The sequence below is a fragment of the Callospermophilus lateralis genome, chromosome 1, assembly GCF_048772815.1.
Source record: "Callospermophilus lateralis isolate mCalLat2 chromosome 1, mCalLat2.hap1, whole genome shotgun sequence".
NCBI classification, from domain to species: Eukaryota; Metazoa; Chordata; class Mammalia; order Rodentia; family Sciuridae; genus Callospermophilus; species Callospermophilus lateralis.
Window position 1 is genome coordinate 158,742,819 of NC_135305.1, and position 19,850 is coordinate 158,762,668.

General features: G+C 56.8%; 1 protein-coding gene across 9 annotated transcripts in view; it reads right to left on the reverse strand.

Annotated features, from left to right (window-relative positions):
• The window catches only part of Pitpnm2 (phosphatidylinositol transfer protein membrane associated 2), a 126,845-nt gene that overhangs the window by 68,753 nt on the left and 38,242 nt on the right, over positions 1–19,850 (reverse strand). Inside the window, exon 1 of one of the 9 annotated variants that reach the window (XM_076844409.2) lies at positions 13,179–13,258. The exons of the other annotated variants lie outside the window; for them this stretch is intronic. The gene's annotated coding sequence lies outside the window, so the exon portion shown is untranslated. Of the gene's footprint in view, positions 1–13,178; positions 13,259–19,850 lie in introns of those variants that run through there. 9 annotated transcript variants of the gene reach the window in all.

Consider the following 19,850-nt stretch of genomic DNA (forward strand, 5'->3'; position numbering starts at 1 on the left):
TGTGTGTTCAAGGAGACCAGGGGAGGCTGGTGGGAGCTGGAGGTGTCTTCTTCCAGCACAGTTCAAGTCGTTTGTCATTCATGGAACACCACCAAGAGACTCCCAAGGAGCTGGGCCCAGGGCTGGTTGAGGACAGAGGCACCTCTGGGGCAGGCGGCTGTCCTAAGCCCCAGGATCCCCCCCAAGTCTGAGCTGTCTGTCCTGCCCCCCGCACAGCCTGGGCAGTGGACCCCAGCTCAGGAAAAGACAAAGCCAACTGTACCCTCAGAGCTTCAGGGGCTCCCTGAGGTCTGCCAACTGCTTTCCACGGGGCCCTTCCCTGAATCCAGCACTCGGTCAAATTAAAGAAGAAAGAATAACTCACTGCCTGGAAGCCAGCCAGCTCGGCGATTATTCCACTTTTCCTGGAATGAGCTTTCCACACTTTCGCCGGCAGGAGCCATTGGCAGCCAGGGCTCCCGCCTCTCCAAGCTGCTCTCACACCCTCTGTGCTCTGCACTTGCTGTCAAGTGAGGATCCGCTAAATGCAATTACGCTCTGGAGCATCCTCTGAGAAGGAGGGGAGGGAGGGGCGGGCAGGCGGGGCAGCCCGGGGCCCACCTGGCCCAAGGCAGGCAGCCGGGGCGGGGGAGCCTGCCTCTGCCCCTCGGCCAAGCCCTGGCTGTCCGACTTGGCTGTGTGGGTGGACCATGCAGGCAGATCACGGTGGGAGCACATGGGGACCTGAGGACAGAGGAACCCCCTCCTCAGCACTGCAGGACCAGCCTCCCATGGAGGCTGAGCAGAGGCAAGAGGGCGCGGGCACTCAAGGGCTGGCCTGTAACTGTCACATCAGAGTTTCCATTCACAGACAAACCAAAACCAAACCAAACAAGACCAGCATACACACCCGCTCCCCATCACACAACTGCTAACCCATCAGAATTCACAGCCAGTCAACCAGAATCCAGACGCGGCAATGTCATTAAGAAGCCTGCACAACACTCAGATGCCAGGAGGGTCTCGGTCAGTCTCCAGACTCAAGCAGAGAAAAGCAGGACAGCACTGATGTCTGCAGACACAAAAGCCTTCCTCTCTTCCTGCTCAGCAGGACCCATCTCACTGCTCACAGGGAAGCAACAAGAATCTGAGGTCTGAGGCCACTGAAACAGGCAGTGCAGGAGATGAGCACCCGACCACAGAACTGCATGGGGAGTCCTGCCTCTGGCCGCCTTCAAGGCTCTGCTGCCGTTATTAAGGCAATCTGTCAGAGAGAATGCCCAAACCAAAACAGAACCCAATCAGGTGGCCGTGAGCCTGACCTTATCAACAGCACTCAGCCTGCCGCGCCACTCTGAGCTGGTAGAGCCAGTACGCTCCCTCCCGACTCCGCTGGCACCTGGCACATGGTATATACCTGAAAGGCTGGGCTTCTCTGCAGTCAGCCTCCCAAGCTGCACACCTTTGTTAGAATCAGGTGCGGATTCCCTGATACCTGCACTGGGCTCTGAAGTTCCCCAAGTCAGACGGGGCTACTCGCAGTGCGCTTTCTATTTAAAGATCAGACAGGCTCACGCTCAGACACCATTCAGGCCCGGAGCTTCTAAGAACTGGGTGCTAAATCCGGTCTCTTTGGCCTCACTTTCCATCAACACAGGAGACGTTCTTGTTGACAACCACGGGTTCTATTTTCCAGCGCAGGCTGCACAGGAAGCAGAGGTAGCAGGGGAGCGGCCTCGCCTCCAGGGCTGGGCCACTCACGGTCACCATCATCGGCTTACTTGGAGGAGACGTTGGGGAGCCGAGCTGAATGCTGCTGTCGGGACCTGACTGAACCAGACTGCTGAGGGGCTGTCCCAAAACACACGGGGCCTCTGCAAGCAACACAGGACACTGGTGTTCCACCCAGAACCGGCCAGCAGACAGGTCCCCCTACGCTGTCTTCTTGGACATCCTGAGGGCGGGGGGACACCCGCCCCCGACTGAATGCCCATTTTTGGAGGATAAAGGGTTGGCTGGAGCGACAGCCAGTGCGCAGCCGGAGCCCGGCCCGCTGGGGTGCACGTGCGCGCCTTGAAATATCCTCCCCTCTCCCGGCTGGACCACGCTCGAGGAAAGAGACCAGCGCACTGTGGAGCAGCCACCACAGAAGACAGGAGTGCAACAGAGCGCTGTCCCCAGCCCCAGGAGGCAGACGCCAAGCCACCAGACTCTCCAGAGGAGAAGCCCATGCACCCTCTTCTGCCCTGCCCCTCCAAGCTCGGGCAGGCCGGGCTAGGCCTCTTGGTCCTTCTCTCCCTCCATCCCGCCTCCTTGGAGAGAAAACAAGCAGCCTGTGCGTCAAGACGGAGCCTTCCTCGCTAATAAACCCATCCTATGTCTGTGACATGTTTCAAAAGGAGCAGAAAATTACCTTCCAGGAAGCCAACGAGAGGTAAGGGGCGGGGGGCCACGTGTCAGAGTGGGCACCGCCGGCTGCAGGGGCTGGGCTGGGGCTCATCCAGCAGCCCCCATGCCCACAGCATCGCGGAGCTCCTCAGGTGCCAGTGTCAGGGAGCCGCCCAGGGCCCAGGGCTCCCCAGGCAGTCCATGCCTAGAGGGTGCCAGCACGGGTCCCAGGCTGGGTGGACAGAGGAGCCACAGCGGGCAGGGATGACGGAGGAGGGAGGAAGACAGGCCGGAGAGGAAGGGGTGGGGAGCAGAGCGGGAGGGCGGGAAGGAGGGAGAATTGATTCTCTCTCCTCCACTGGGACCACTGAGCTAAGTTGCCATGGAGAAAGGGGAGCCGCTGGCAGAGCTCAAGGCGGGCGGAGGAGCCATATGCCAGAGGGAAGGCGTCAGCGGAGAACCAATCCCACAGTTCTGCTGCTGCAGCCTCCCCCAGGCCAGGCCTCCGGGCCCCGGCGACAAGGCTGGGAGGGGTACCAGCTGAACCCACAGACAAAAGCCGCAGCCCTCAGGAAAGGGAGGCTGGAGGGGTATGCTCTGGCCACCCCCAGGCAGGCACACAGACCCCCACCTCAAGCCTCCATTCTCAAGCTGCAGGGCTAGTCAGAGGTCAAGACCCCAGGACTGAGGAGCCCACAGGCCCCTCCCAGGCCTGAGTGGCACTCGAGCCTGATGCCTGGGGAGGCACTGCTGGTCCACACCTGCCTCCCTCTTCCTAAACATCAGTTGCCAAATCCTGAGTCACATTTTCCCACCCTCGGGAAGGAGGGGATGCCCACCTACGGGAGGGCTTCAGTGGCCCAGCACCACCCAGGCAGGAGGCAGGAAAGGGAGGCTGCTCGGCATGAGCCCATGGAGGAGGCTGCTCCTGGACGCTGTGGGCTGGGCCACACCAGGCTGCACCACCTGCCTGGCTGCTGCCATCCCCACTGCCGCTGCTGGGTGCCTCTGGCTCCAGGACTGGACACTTGGGGCTACAGAAATGGGGCTGGGGAGGGGCCAGGGCCTGGGCGGGAGCCTCGGCTTCTCCTTTTGGAGATTGCAGGACCAGAGCAAGCCCAGCCATGTCCCTGGGCTTCCATCTTTTCACTACCAACAGGGACAAGACCACCAGCTCTACCAAGCCACGCTGAGGGCACCGCGAGGCTGACAGAGTAGGGAAGCCTGGGGCAGTGGACACCCGGAAGGCCTTGGTGCCACCTCGGGGGGATCTCCTTGGGGGGCTGAAGGACAGGGCAGCGCCCAGCGTCCTGCCTCCCCTCGCCTGCTTGGTGGCCAGGCCCCAGGACAGGGTCCCCAGGCCCGCTGCGCTGACACAGAAGCATCAGAGGGTCCGGCACTAGACGCTGTCCCTAAAGCTGTGGGCTTCTCTCTCCTGGCCCCCCCCGCGACTTCCCCCTCAACATTTTGTGGCATATGGCAAAGGAGGAAACGTCAGAAGGAGCATCCATGGATTCACTACCTAGAGTCAACTGTTTCCTCTCACTCTTTTTTTTATTGTGGTAAAATACATATAACATAAAATTTACCATTTTAACCATTTTAAAGCATACACTTTGGTGGCATGAAATACATCCATGACATGGCACAACCTCCTCCTCTGTGGAGTTCCAACCCATTCTTTTCACCCCAAGAGGAGAGCCGTGAAGCAGTCCCTCCCATTTCCTATTCCCTTCAGCCCCCCAACAACCACCATCCTCCTGTCTCTTCAAATGTACCTGTTCTGGACATTTCACATGAATGGAAGTGGCCCTTTGTAACTGGCTTCTTTCACTTAACATCATGTTTGTGTGTTGTAGCCTGTGTCACTACTTCACTCTTTTTCTTGGCTGAGCAATATATCATTTTGTGAATAGACAATGTTTTATTTATCTATTCATCAGTGGATGAACACCTGGGTTGTTTCTATTGTCCTCTCACATTTATTTATTTATTTATTTATTGGTGTTGTTGGGGATTGAACCCAGGGCCCTGTGCATGCAAGGCAAGTACTTTACCAACTGAGCTATACCCGCAGCCCCTGTCCTCTCACTTTTAAAATGAGGTATTTTTTAGAGCCCTTGGAAGTGTCCTGACATCCCTCATCCCTTGGTCTTCAAGTTGCAGGTCTCAGAGGCCCCAAACTGAGCACTATCCCTACCCCATCTTTCCATTAAGCAATACTCCTCACTGGATGGCGAACAGGGGAGGCTGCCTGGCCTAGGGCCCAAGGCAGGGACCCTAAGTGGCCTCAATCTCCTCTGTCCCAGGGAGCCTGCATCAACTCCAACCCCCAACTTCAAAACAAGATGAGCCTGGGTTCCAGTGCCGTCCTGCACCTCTGCTGCATGGCTCACGAGTCATCCCCTGGAAGCTTCGACTTCTCCACCTTTAAAGTGGGGACAAGATCTCTACCTTGGGGGTGCCCCAGAGCAGGGCCAATACTGCCAGCAGAACTCCCACCGCGATGGCACGCTCCACACCTGCACCACCCAGGACCCAATTCCACTCATTTACAACTGAGATGAAACAAATCACAAGAAGCCAGTAGTGCACGCCCTGCTCGGAGCAGCCCTGTGGACGAGGAGATGGAGAACACAAACGGGCACGGGCCCAGGCCTGGCTCCTGGGTCTTCATGGCTTCCCTTTCCTCTCTGTACTTACCTTCTGTGTCTGACCAGTGGGACTGGCTTCTGTCTGCAGCCTGGCCCAGAGACCCCTCTAAAAGGATAGGGGAAGGGTGGTCAGATTCTCAGGGAACCAAACAGCTGCCAGCCGGGCAGTGGGCTTCTCAGACTCCATAATGACAGGGTCTCTGAACCATGGACCCTGCTCTCTGCCTGTTCTAGAACCCTCCTCCCCGTCTCCCCCAGCAACTCCTGAGGCCATCCCTGGAATGTCCGGGCAGGGGCTGCAGGAGTGGAACCCCACCCCCAATGCAGTGGCAGAACCCCCCAGCGGGATCTGCAGAGAGAGGGTCCTGGCTCCAGGCCAGTGCTCAGGGAGACCCTCTCATGCCATGGGCTGCTCTCAAGGCTCCTCTGACACAGAGGGTCTGCACAGAATCCAGGCGGGACTTGTGCAGCCTTCTTACTGCAGATACAGAGACATAGAAGCTCCTCTGGGGTCATGCAGCAAGGCAGTGGCAAAGGTGGGTCTGCACTGGACCCGGCCCCGGGGTGGTATGGGGGCTTGTGTAAGCATACACCTTGCTGGGGTTTCCAGTCCTTGACCCCCTCACCAGGCAGGCAAAGAGCTGTGTGCCTCAGAGTGGGACAGCAAGGACTGAAAATGGAGTAAGCCACTCGTTTCCTGTCCCAACCACCCGGAGCCACCATCTGGAGGAGAAGCCATGGGGGGGAATAAAGGCTCCAGATACACAACAGAAGGGTACACCCAACCACTAAGCACCGTGCCCCACCTTTCCACATACAAGGATCCAATCACCTGCAGACTGGAGACATTCAGAAACACTGCGTCTGCCCTGAACACGTCCAGAGGTGTTTCTTCTCATTATCCCTAAACAATGCGGTGCAGCAATGCTTTCAGAGCAGTGGCATCATGCTAAGTCTTGTGAGTCATCTAGAGACCCTTTAGCCATGGGGGGACTTGCAGAGGTTCTGTGCAAACACTGCCACCTCACACAGGGGACTCGCCTACTCCGGTGTCCGGTGGAGCCATCCTCCTTCAATTCCAAGAGATGGTCGTGAAGTATTGGAACTCCTGGAACTCGGGTCACCAGCGCGGGTCTGTCTCCACCCTGTGAAGCCTGCTCATGGCTCCCTGCATCCCTGTCCCTGCCTCCCTCAATGGCAGGCCCCGTGGGACCCTCTCTAAATGTCCTGCCGAGGCACGGAATTCAGAGCAGCAGGCTTCTGAGGTCCTCCCCTGCGCTGGCCTCTGCTCACGGCCCTCCTAGGGCCTCCTTGACGGCCTCACTTCAAACTCCACTGCGACCCCAGTCCTCGCACGCCCACGGCTTCGGGTCTTCTTCAGAGTGTGATCCTTGTCGCACACTCTACGTGCTTTTCTTCCTTTTGCTTTTATAAATGGTGGCAAAACGCACAACACAGGATATTTGCCACCCTAACCATTTTTCGGCATAGGCTTCAGTGGCAGTAAGTATGCCCACGAAGTCCTGCCACCGCCACCGCCATCTCCAGAACCTCTCATCTTCCCAAACCCCAATCCACCAAACAGCTACCACCCTGTCCGCCTCTCCCCCACACTCCACTTTCCCTCTCTACACACTTGACTCCTCATGGTGTAACCACACCATGGTGGACAGTACCACGTTTGTCCTTCTGTGCCCAGCATCCATCTCTCAGCGTGTCACACATCTTCCAGATGTGGCATGTTCTTTCTTAAGATTTCTATCTTTTCCACTAGAGTGGAGGCTCCAGGGGCGGGACTTAGGCAGTTGTCCCACCCCTGTACCACCAGAGCCCGGCACACATGGGCACGGGATAAATCCTTTGGGTGAATGAAACAATGAATGAATAGGTGTGTGGGTGGATGGGAGGATGGGTGTGTGGGTGGATGGGAGGATGAATGTGTAGATAGATGGGTGGATGGAAAGGTGTGTGGGTGGGTGGATGGGTAGATGGGTGTGTGGGTAGATAAGTGTGTAAATGGCTGGATGGATGAATGGGCAGATAGAAGGATAAATTGATAGATGAATGGTTAGATGGATATGTGGTTAGATGGGTGTGTGGATGGATGGGTGTGTGGATGGATGGGTGTGTGGGTGGGTGGATGGTTAGATCGGTATGTGGGTGGATGGATGGGTGGATGGATGGATGAATGGATGGAAGGATGAACTGATGGCTGGATGGATAGGGAACATTTAGTACCTTATGGGTCTGCACCTGGCAGGAGTCATAGCTGCCTCCCCCAGGCCCCACTTGTAGACTAACTCCCAGCCCCACTACATGGCCTAGCCCCTTGCCCTGGAGTCCCAAACCCACCCTGAGGGAAGGCCACAGTCAACGTGACAGGGCCCACATCAGTCACAGAAGGCTTCTTCCAGATGGCTGACTGTTCTGTGGCATTCCCCTCAGAGATGGCATGTCCAGGGAGAACTGTTCATGGACAGGTAAGAGTTCCCCGCTGCAGGGTAACAGTGAGCCTGGGGACAGCAGCTGTAAGGGCAGCATGGCAGTGAAGAGAGATGGAGCCAGAAGAATCAGAACACCCGGATCACCAGAGCCGGAGCCAGCGCCCGGAAGGGCAGAGGCCTGCACGGGTGTCCAGGAGCCTGGAGCCAGCTGCAGCCCTGCTTGGGAACTGGGCCCACAGCCTTGAGTGCTTGCCTCTCACGTTCTCCATGACTGCTTAGCTATTTGCAGGTGCCCCCTCTGAGAGCTTCTTACCTGCTTTTCTGAGCTGGACAATAGGCGGAACCCACCGAAGCATCCAACATCCCTGAAGGGTGACTGACTAGGCCAGGCCTGTCTGCACCCCCTGCCCTGTGAAAGGGACCCTCAGAGCCTCTGAGAGCCACAGGTAACCATGCCCTGCCAGGCTCAGGGTCCCCCTTGGGGAGGAGGTGTCCAAGGAGAGCGCAGCAGTGAAGCAGCGAGGCAACCCCAACCAGGATGCCTGCGGGTAGCAACCCCAGGAGGCCAGGTCACCTAGAGCCCTCTCTGCTCCAGGAAAAGCAAGCAGACCGGGTCAGTGGGAGACAGCTGTACCTTTAAATCGTCTGACCACAGACACAAAAACATTTGCACGGGGAAGCTGTTTGCATCGTGGGTTATTTTTAGGGTGAACCCAGTTGCCTCCCCTTGGAACTGGATGAAGCCCCAGAGGCACGTAGTCCTTTTTCCCAGATAGGGGTCCTGCTCCAGTTTCCCTGGGAACGAGGACTCAAGCATGGGATCTCTGGGACCCCCATCCCGCACTCTGGCTAGCGGGAAGGACTTGTGCACTGGGAGTCAAGACAGGTTTGCCTGGACTGTGAAGTTCACCATTGCCGACGCAGGCCACCCACCTGGGCCCAGAGAGAGCCCCCTGGCACCCCCCACTCAACCCTCAGCCCCTCCCCAGGCCAGGCCCAGCTGAGGGGAATAGCTGGGGCCACACTTCCAGAACAAGCAGCAATCAGAGTGAATGTTCTCTTCCACTCCCCCTCCTCAAAACAGGAACGAATCCGTTCTACCAATTTCCCAGCTAATGATTTCCTCCATTAAATTAAAAAGAAGAAGAAAATGTTTTTTTAAACGGATTACCAGCCCTGTGCTTTCAGAGAGCCCATGACCTGTCAGCTCCTCCTAAGTCCGGAAACACCAACGCCCCTCAATTAATTTCTGATAAATAAAAAAATCACGGTCTCAGAAGCACGGCTCAGCCCCTTCCCACCACCCCCACAGGCACACAAGGTCCACTCTGGTCAGGCTCTGGGATGCAGGCTTCATCGGGTCAGAGATAATTCTTGGCAGTTGGGTCCTGAGGTCCCTTCACAGATGGGAAAAGTGAGACGGGAGAGGTCTAAGCCCCCGCCCCCCCCAGGATCCAGGGGGACCTAGAGTTGTGACGTGCACCATGAGTACCGAATGTGCACCATGAGTACCGAATGTGGCCTGGGCCCTGGATTTCCAGGTGCTCCTCTTGGGAAAATGCCCACAGGCAGGCCCAGGAGCTGAGGACTCCCCGCAGGGCAATCTGAGTGTCACCACCTGCTGTGGCTTCGCCAGGCAGGACCTGGGCTTCTCCTGCTGGTCTCTTTTACTGCAGCACCTGGTAACACCCTGTTTGTTTTAAAGAATCCACCTCTCAAGAGCATGGAAGAACTCGAAAACATGATGCTAAGCGAGATGACTCCGTCCACATAAACTGCTCAGAATAGGCAAATCCACAGAGGCAAGAGAACAAAGGGTACGGCGGGAGGTGGCGACTGTTATTTAATAGGCATGGAGTTTCTGTTGGGGAGACAGAAAGTTCTAGAAATGGCCAGGGCCGTGTCCCCCACACTGGGAACGGACGTGGTGCCACTGCCTGCTCGTTCCCAGGTGGCAAGTAGGGTCACCTCTGTGTTCTGTACACTTTACCACCTCAACAAGATCATACAAGCATCCGGGTCCACTCTCCAGGATACTATGTGAAGACTTGGAGTGGCCACAATGCCACATGGGCTGTGCTCAGTCCCTCTGCAGTCTGCCCCAGTGCCAGGTGGAACCCTGCGCCTACAGCCCAGCTTGGAAGTGCACAGTTCCTCTCGTCACCTGAGAACCCAGGGACCTTCAGAGAAAGGCTCTTCATGTTAGCCAGCCTCACTGAGCCAGAATTCCAATCTCACAATGGCCAAAGGACAGGCAGGGCCTGAGGGCTCAGAGGTTGCCCTCTCCAGGGTACTGGAGGGCTTACACACCCGTCACAACTATCCCTGGAAGGCACATCCCTATTGTTAGGTAATTTGCTTCCCACATTTAATTCAGGTTTTATGCAGAGAGTTTCTCTCTGACCATTTACAATCAAAGATGTAAGGAAGGTCCAGGGCCAGGGAGTGTAGTCAGGGGCGGGAATGACAGTCCAAGAGCCCAGCTCAGCCCAGCTCAGCCAGCAGCTATCTACACGGCCTCCCAGCACCCAGTCCATTTACCAGCCAGAGCTCTTTGGCAAGTTCCTCTGTCTTCCCAAGCCTTGATTTTCTCTTCTACAAAATGGGGAGGGAAAGCATACAGGTCTCAGGGGCCTGCTCGAGGACTAACAAGGTGACCCACACGTGGCACTCAGCATACGGTTGGGATGTGGTTAAGTCAGGAAATGGTAAGGATAAATGGATCAGGATTACAGTCCCCCAAACAGGCAGGAATGCCCTTCCTAAGAGGATCAGGGCAGCTGTCCCAGAAAGCTCAAAAGCCATCAGGCAACACTAATCACTCAAGGCCGGCCAGCAGGCCAGGGAAGGCCCAGGCGGGGCTACTGCACCATGCAAATAAACTGATTTGATCCTTTAGTTCCTGTTTTGTTTTGTGCCAAGGTTGAACCCAGGGTGCTTAGCTACTGAGCCACATCCCCAGCCCTTTCATTTTTTATTTGAGACAGGGTCTTGATAAATTGCTTAGGGCTTTGCAAAGGCTTGCTGAGGCTGGCTTTGAATTTGCCATTCTCCTGCCTCAGCCTCCTGTGCTGCTGGGATTACAGATGTTTTTGCAAGCAAAATGAAGCCCCGCGAGGTTAGAGACCTGCCCCCAGCTAGGGGGTGGTGAAGTCTGGACACAACTCCCCACCCCATTCTCAGGCCTAAGCTGTCACTACCGCTCCACAGGGTGTCTCAGGAGAAGCAGGGAGGGAGCAAGAACTGAGGCAGAGAGGGGAGCCCCGGTCACTTTCGCAGCTTTGACATCGGGAATTGATGAGCTTCTGGAATCCTGATGGTAAGTTCTCAGGGCAGCTCCCTCAAGGACAGCCATGGAAGGTTGGACAGGCCAGGTGCATCTTGAGAGTCCCCAAGGTCAGGCCCAAGATCTGCACACACTGTTCCACTAGGCCAGCTGCTTTGGTCAACACCCAAATGTGCAATTAACTCCCTCAGAGCCAGGACTGGGTGCTGGGGAAGGAGTATTCCACAGCTACGCTCATGAGGTCTCCCAAGCCTCAGGGCACCCAGGGGACACCTGGAGGACCTGACCTTTCCAGGGGCACTCCACACAGGCAAGGGATTCTGGACATGGCCAAGATCTGAAGGTGCTGCCTGACCTCCAGGATACTTCCTAAAATTCCTGCAAAGCTCTGAGCTGACAGTAGCCACAGTTCCCATGTTTAGAATGTGAGTGCATGTGAGAGAATATCACCCTACCTTGATGTCTATGCTTAGGATGACTCCAGCCTTCACCAGGGCCTGCCAGCCCTCTGAGATCAGGCCCCAACTTGCTCCACTGTCTCTTACTGCCTTTCCTCTGTCATTCTGTTCTGGCCTCTAGTCCCCAAACCCGCCAGGCACATGTCTATCTGGGGACCTTTGCGCCTGTTCTCTTCCCAGGTATCATGTGTCTTGCTTCCCAAGGTTATTTAGGTTTCCACAGAGAGGTCCTTTCTGACCATCCCATGTAAACTCACCAGCACCTCTCCCTCTCCCTCCCCATCCCTTTGCTTGTTTCTTCCTGGCATTTGTATCACCAAAAAGTATAGTTTAGGCAGAGATTCCACATGGCCTGCCATTGCATCTCCAGTGCTCAGACCAATGCCTGCACTCGAATGGTCTTCAGGACTCTACTGATGGCAAGGAGGATTGGTGGGAAGTAGGGGTGGGAAATGGGGGGGGGAAGGGCTGCTGGGGTTAGGAAAGTAGAAATGGCTGGAATAAGTAAGCTTGCGATCATTTAAAATGGCAATCAAGGGTTACCTGTCCCCCAAAAACGCTCCAGGCCCAGACACTTGCATAAGTGATTCTAACAAACATTCTAGCAAGCTCTGGGGGAGGAGTGTCTCTGGTTGGAAAGGACAGGGACAGGCAAGTCTTCATGAGCAGGCTGCCTTCCAGCAGGCCCCAGGAAGATCTAGGCTGGAAGCAGCAGGGCAGTCAGAATGTGGAACCCCAGGCCCCCATGCCCTCCTTGCCACTCCCATTACCCGCTCTAGAAACGCTCTTCTCCCCTGGCCTACGTAGTCTGGATCTCTGTCCACCAGCACACTGGACATCTAAGTGCATAAGCACCCCATGAATGTTGGCTGCTACTGGATTTACTATGCACATGTCCACCTACCCTGGTAATTACCAGCCAAGGGTGGGGCCCTCTCTGGTTTATTTTGGTGTCCCCACAGCTAGAAGCACACAGCAGGTATTAGAAAAAAGGGTGAAATAAATGAGCAACACACAAAAAAGACCTGGAGAAGGCCTCCCGCTTGCTAAGAGAAGCTTTCAGGAACCACTGCTGTGGGCCTGCAAACCAGCCCCCTGTGCTGCAGAGTGCCGAGGCCACCCTCAGACTCTCGGCCCCTGTGGGGTCCAGCAGTGGGGTCCTAGGTGAGCCCAGGGGCACTCGGTCTGCCTCAGAGCCTCGGTTAGCTTCCTGATGTGAGCAAGGGGGTGGCGACGCACGGAAGCACACCCCCACCATACGGGAAGCTAGAGGAGGCTCTAGCAGGGCTCAGTCCTCCAGTTTCCCCTCTGTGCAGCTCAGTGGCTGCTAGTGGGGGACCAGCCTGTGGTGAGAGGGAAAGAAGCAAGTCCTACAATCTCAGGTGGCCTACAGGGCTGGGTAAGGGAAAGGAGAGGGTTGGGTAGCCTACAGGGGGCTGGGCCAAGGGTTAGGGAGAGGGTCAGGTGGCCACAGGGCTGGGCCAAGGGAAGGGAGAGGGGAGAAAGCAGAGAAGGAAGAGAATAGACCTTTCCCTCCAGACTCAGACAAAGAGGGTCCTGAACAGGCCTGTTCCTTCCCCAGCTACAGCCAATATGCAAAGAAAGCCAGAGAACCCCAGGCCATCTACCGCTCCAGGCATAGCTGGGTCCTGCTCCTGTCACCGGCCTGACCCCAACCAGCCCTCAAACTCAGGCCGAAGGCCAACTGTTCTAAGGAGCAGGAAAGCAGGTGAGCCCTTTGGGGTTCTGGATGTGACAAGCCACAGCTCTATAGGAAAAGGCCTACTGAAGTCTGCAAACATGGTCAGAGCAACCAGTGGGCATGTTTGCAGCCAGCAGAGACAGTCACCCATGAACCCAGGTGGCTTGGAGGAGCAGCAGAAAGGGAGCTGACATTTACAGAGCTCTGTGTGAGTTATCCACAGGCGTAGAGATCGCCTAAAACTCAGTGGTTTGAAACAATACGTACGTATTACTTAATGCTGCTTCTGTGGCTCAGAAAGCTGCAGATCTGGCTGAGTGGTTCTGGCCAAGGGTCATGCGTGGGTTATGGTCAAGACATTGATGAGCTGCCAGCCTCAGAAGGTTTGGCTGGGGCTGGAAGAGTCGCTCCGAGGTAGCTCACTCTCATTACTGAGTCAGTGCAGGTCCTAATCACCTTTCCAGACCTTTCCAGAGGAGTTCATGCAAGATGGTGGCTGGATTCCCAGAGCAAAGGATCCAAGAGGAAGACAGCAGAAGCCACACCGTCTTTACAATGGGGTCTTGGAAGTCATGCTGTCCTTTCCAATATCCTGTAGGACACAGGTCAGCCCTGCTCAGTGGGAGGGACATGGGCGGCATGGTCTGGGGTGGGGGCTGGGCCCTGGGCAGTCCTCTTTGTTTTGCAGATCAGGTGGACTCTGTGAGGGTGCTCAAGCCTCACCAGTGTTAGGGACCAGGCAGGGCTGGTTCTGCCCGGCTTGCTCTCAATGAGAACCCTCAGGGCAGTTAGGCCTCCAAAAGGAGCCAAAGGTCAGCCAGCAATCCCTCCCTCAGTCTCCTCATCTAAGCCCTAAGGCAAGATAGGGCACTTCACAGGGGCTACCCAAAGATGAAGAGAAGTGACCAGATGCCACCCACATAAAGCCCTGCATAGGACACCCTCAGTAAAAACCAGTGGCTACTCTAACACCTGGGTAAGCTAAGTCCTCAATGTATCCCCCAGGGAGAGCGAGGCCCCTACAGGTTGCTGCTGACCAGATGGTCCCACCCAGGGACCTCAGGCAGAGAACGATGGTGAGCCAGGCGGTGTGGAGACGGCCGCGGGCACAGGACACCAGAGCTAGGAGGGGAGGCACTGGGTTAGGCCACTCACAAGGTCATCCCCTTGCTGCCAGGGCCAGCCACAGCCACCAGTGGCTTTACAGAAACAGCAGGGGAGTCTCCTCTTGCAGTTCTGCCACCTCGCTCCCTGCCAAGGTGCCTGCCTTCGCAGCAGGATCCCATCCTACAGCCACTTCATTAGGAGGCCACCTGCTCTCCGCACTAAGCAATCTGTGTCCGCAGGTGCTGCCTCTCGGGGAGTGCAATTCACAGCCATGCGGGGGCCCAGAACCCCAGTAAAAAACATGCCAAGACTGCTGCTGCCAGGGCTCACAAGTCTCCCCAACTTCGTTCTCACCAGCACTGATGGAAAAAAGTCTGTTCTAACTTCTCCAAGGGCCCCATGGTTGTCAGCCTGTGCCGGGAGGGCTGGAGGGAGATGGTAGTCCACTCTGGGCCTCTCCATCGTGTAGAGAAGCCGTGGCCTCGGGAGCTAGAGACATGGGTCATGGACAGTGGGGAGACCCCCATGGCTGTGTCCCCTTGCACCCACCTTACAGGGTGAAAGAGAAGGCCAGTGAGTGTGTGGGTCAAGGCTCTGACCCAGGGAGACTCCCCACAGGCGAGGTTTGTCCCTGTGGCCTGGCTCTCCTGCCCTGGGTTAGGTTCAGAGGTGTCCCTGGAGTGGAGGGGCCCAGCAGCAATGCTCCCCACAGTGTCCTGCATTGGGGTGCTAGGGAGCACAGAAGTAGAGGTCCCCACTCTGCTGGGACCTCTGCCTGCAGCCTCTGGGCCCAAGAACCAGCCCGGCTCGGGTGTGGCCCAGCAGAGAGGACCTGATGTCTGAATAAAGCTACTTCATTCTCCAGAAAGCTCTGCCTCGACTGTGAGCAGGATTACTAGTCACCAAGGACTGGAGACAGACAAGAGTAAACACAGATTCAGCCGCCCTTTCCTAGGCCCCGCTGTTATCAGTCCGGCTGGCTCCAATCTCAGCTCTGTTTCCGGATCTGCTCCTCAGGTTCCTCCAGGCCTCAGATCTGCTGCTCAGGCTCTGCCTGTCCTTTCCTGCTGTCCCCTCCAGCAGAGCCATTTGCCCTGGTCAGCCTTCTGCTCACCTACCAGTGTATCACCTCCCCTGATCTCCCAGAGAGGAGAGAGCTGCCAGGGAACCCCAAAAGGACCCCCGCCCAGTCCCCTCAACTGTCCCTCCTCCCAAGTGTCTGCTCAAAGGGACCTCAGACATCACTTCCCAGTTCAGCTGCAGGCCCTGTGCCCCCAGCCTCTCTGGGAAGGTGTTCCTGTTCCTCTCTGGGAAAGTGTCCCTGGTATGGTCCCCAACCCTTCACCAACGCAGAACCGTGTTTGAGATGTAAATCACCCTTTAAAACGATACTTGTCATCAAATGTGGTTTATCCATGTGATGGGCTGTGACTCAGCCACCAAAAGGAAGTCCCGGTCCACGCCACAGCACGAATAAGCTTGAAAACATGCTAAGTGACAGACGCCAGACACACAAGGTCGGACTGCAGGGTTCCATTTTAACAGAATGTCCAGAAGAGGCAATTCCATGGAGGGTAGGTCAGTGGAGGTCAGGGGTGTGGGGATAATAATGTCTGCAGGTTCCTTTTGGGGGAAATGAAAAAGAAATTCTAAAATCGTGATGCCGGTTGCCCAACTCTGAACATTTTTTATTTTGGTGCTGAGGGTTGAACCCAGGAGCTTAGCCACTGAGCCCCATCCCCAGCCCTTTTTTATATTTTATTTAGAGACAAGGCCTCACTGAGTTGCTGAGGCTGGCTTTGAACCTGTGATCCTCCTGCCTCAGCCTCATGAGCCACTGTGCCTGGCCCAACTCTGAACATTTTAAAAACCACTGAATTGAGAAATTTAAATGGACGGGTTGTATAGTATCTGAACTGCATCTCAATAAGGCTTGTTTTAAAATGCAGGAGATGAGCCAACAGACCCTGACCGCCCATTTGAGATGGGTGCTGGAGAAGCTTGGCTGCTGGAGGAGGCTCTGCAGTGGAGTCCCCTCTGCCCTGCAGTTAGGGTCCCTCGTCAGGTCCCAGCTACATCCTGGACAAGCCCTGCTAGCACCAGACACCCGAGTATCTCATGGGCAGGGCGACAGTAGTCAGGCCAGGCTGAGGCTGGGGCAGTGGGGCTGGGGGAGTTTGGGGCACGGTGCAGAGCCAGGAGACCTGGGCCAGCACCCAACGCTGTCAGAACCCTCCGGCAGAGGGCTTCCTGCCTGAGGTCCTGGGATCAGCCCCTCCTCTCTGGGACACAGCCTGAGATCCAAGCAGGAGGCTACTGTGGGCTGGTGCCAGGGGCTGTGTGAGAGGTCCAAGCAGGGCCACAGGGACCCGAAGCATCGCCCAGCACTCCAGACTCACCAGGCCAAGGCAGCTGCTTCTGCCACACTGTGAGGTCACAAGCTCTCTCTGGTGGAGCTGCCAGCTTGGCCAATTGAGCCAGGTGACTCATTTCAGAAGGACTTGTCTTATTTGGGCATCGTCAGCCCAGGCCAACCAAATATTTAGATAAAGAAGGTGGCCTCGGCTCAGAGCCACTCCAGTTTGGTCAGAAGAAAGAAGCTGAAGTGGTCCAGGGGTCCTGGAGCCTGAGAAAGCAGGCCAGGTGCCAGAGAGTCAGGAAGACTTCCTGAGGGAGGTGACCATGGTGGCCCTGGGTCCTAAGGGCCTAGGAGCTCACACTCACTCCCCAGGTTTGTTCCCTGGTGCATGTTGCTCTTGCACATGACACTGGAGTCTCTATCATCTGCTTTGGCCCAGGAAAGCTAGCAGAGTCCTCTGGGGACGTTATCCAAACAGCTGTCTCCCATTCCGGCCTAAAGCCAAGAATTTGGGAAGCTGATGTTTGGAGGAATTCTTCCCCACAGCTCCATAAATCACCGACCTCCATCTGCACAGACATATCCGAGGTCAGGCAGTGCTCTTCCTGAAGCCGCTAAAGCAGGCGGTGGTGTGGGGTCCTCAGGTCAGCTGCCACCTCCCAACACCAGCTTCCAACAGGGCCAAGAAGGGGAGGCAGTGATGGGACAGTGGCCTGTGAAGGAGGTGGCCACGCCCCAGCTCCCAGTGGGACAGGATCCTCCTCCCTCCACCCCAGGAGGGAGGACCTCCCTCCCCTGGCTGAGGGTCTGCAGGAAAGACCAGAGGAAGAAATGGAAGGTTCCTCAAAATCTCCCCCAACCTTCTGCTGTGAGCACAAGACTGGCTCCCAGACCCTAAAAGTATCCGTCAAACAAATGAAGTCCTGCAAACGCAGGCCTGGGCTGCAAGCTCAATCCCTTGGACAGACGAGGAAACCGAACCTTGTCCAAGGTCACCCAGGTGGACCCTGACTGGCTAGAGGTCCCTTCCCACTGTCCCCAGTGGCCTGCAACACGACCGGGGGAGGAGAGCAGGGACAGCCACTCTGAGAACAGCACCAGGCTGGGCTGTGGCCCTCAGAGTCACGCCCTTCCTGAGCTGGGTTCCCCTCTGCGCCTTCGGGGTCACCATTTCCTTAAAGGGCAGCTGCGTGGGTCAGTGAGGCCACATGTATTCACTGGCCTGCTCCATTTGGTTTCATCTAGTCCTAGGCCAACCCCAGCAGGCCGACACTTTAGGACTCCTATTTTGCCACATGACTGTGGGGAAGCTCAGAACAGCCATCCATGGCCATGGAGCTGGAATCCCTCGGACTCTAGGACTCAGGACCCCAGCCCCTGAGAGAGCCGTCCCAGCGTGTTTCTATGTCCCTGGTCTGCACAGGGGATGGCAGCCAAGGGTACAGGAAAGTCTCAGGTTCCCTGGAGCCAAGTGGATGTGATCCGCCTCCCATCTCCTACTCAGGAAAGGAGAACAACCCTGCAGGCTGCGGAACAGGCGTTCTGACAGGGAGCCCAAGGGGGCCCAGCACCACTGCTGGTTCAGGACTAGGCCCTGCGGAGTCCCTCGTGTGCCTCTGGACAGGGGTCCCCCCCAACCTCCAGGGAACCAGTTTCCCCATCTAAGAAATGTATACTGGGGACTGAAGATCTTTGACCCCCGAGGCAGTGGCCCTGCCAGCTTCTCACGCCTGGGTCCTTCGCCAACTCCACCCCTGCCCCCGGCAAGATCACAGCCAGAGCCTGTCCCTTCTCCACTTTGCTTATCAGAACCACACACGAAAATATTTACACAACCAGACTAACTCCGGGTGAGCATGCTGTCCCACATGCACATCCCCTTCACCTACTTCTCCCGGGAGGGGCTGGGGAGGTCCAGCTGGCAGGTGAGGATCTGAGGGCCCGCCCTGCATCACCTCAAGCAGCCGAGTCATAGAGCCCGCAAGGGAGCCCGTGCCAGTGCTGAGTAATCCAGACCAGGAATACTACAGGGCCAAGCTTGTTGGACAAAGTCACTCCCCTGGTGACAAGGACAGCCAAGCCAACTGGAACCGAAGGGTCTACGCTTGGCACAGGTGCCTCGTCAGCCCCTGCAAAGGGGGCTCAGCATGACCATCTGTAGAAATCATGGACTCTGGGACACAGACCCATGTGCGGATGTACTTAACAGGCCCTGTGAAAGGCAGAACCCTTGGGTACTCGACAAAGCAAGACACTGTGGTTATTGTCACCAGGCTGCCTCTCCTCCCCTGCCTCCGACCTGTCACTCACATGAAGTCAGACAGAGCTTCTAGTACACACATCAGGGCATGTCCCTCTCTAGATTAAAGCTCAACGCTGCCCCAGTCAAGATGATGAACTCCGTAACCGCGCACAAGGCCTGCGGGGTCCCTGCTCAGCTCAGCTGCCCGCAGCACAATTCCCACCGGGCTATCACACAGGAGCAGGGTGCCTGCCCTGCCTCAGTGCCTTGGCACAGGCTGCTCCTCTGCCTAGAAGAGGAGCTTACACCCAATCCCACCTCTGTGCTGAGAGAACTCAGCACATTCCCAGGGCCCAGTTCATAGGTCAACACTTCAAGGGCAGAAGCCCACTCACTCCCCTAGGGCTTGGAATTGTCAAAGGTATCACCACTGCCTGAGGCTCTGTCCCCTCCAGTGGCGCATGAGCTCTGGACCTGGCTCCTCTTGGCAGCACTGTGAGCTCAGAGCTCACATTCAGTTCTGAATACCACAGACATGCTGCCCCTCAAAAGGTCAAAAGGACCCTTCCCTCAGATGCTTCCCTTTGTCCTGGAAGCTCTGCAGCACAGGAGGGCACAGACTCCCTCCCCCTAGGGTGCAACACAGGCAGCCCTCCATCTGCGGTCCACAAACCTCCTGGGACATTTATCTATGCAACACAAGCAGCTCATACACCCCAGCTCTGGGCCCTGCTTCCTGAGGCTGCAGAAGGGGCACAGGCCCACGAATGCCACTTGCCAGGACTGGCGGCTGCACGGCAGGCAGCAGGATTTTATTCATGGTGAGCTCCCTCCCAGCTCAATTCTGTTCCTGGCCAGCCCAGAGGAGAGAAGGTGGGGAGGGGACGAGACCAGGGAGAGTGCAGGGACATCCAGGAAGGAAGGGGGGGGAGGCAGGCAAGGAGGTGAGCGATGGGGGAGCCAGAACCGGCCCTGCAGCTCCAGCCTACACAGGCCAGTCAGGGGCTTCCAGCCAGGATGGGACCAGAGGACAGACAAAGCCAGCCAGGGCGGCTGTGTGGGGGAAAGACGCCAGCGTGAGGCTTGTGCCGGCCTCAGGCGGGACTTCCCACCCAGGGCCCTGGAGTCCTCTAGGCCCAGTGACACCTGGACTGGGGCCACCATCCTTAGTACACCACGACTTCCCTGCAGCCCTGCTGCCCCTGGACCCCTCACCTGGGGCCATCATCGT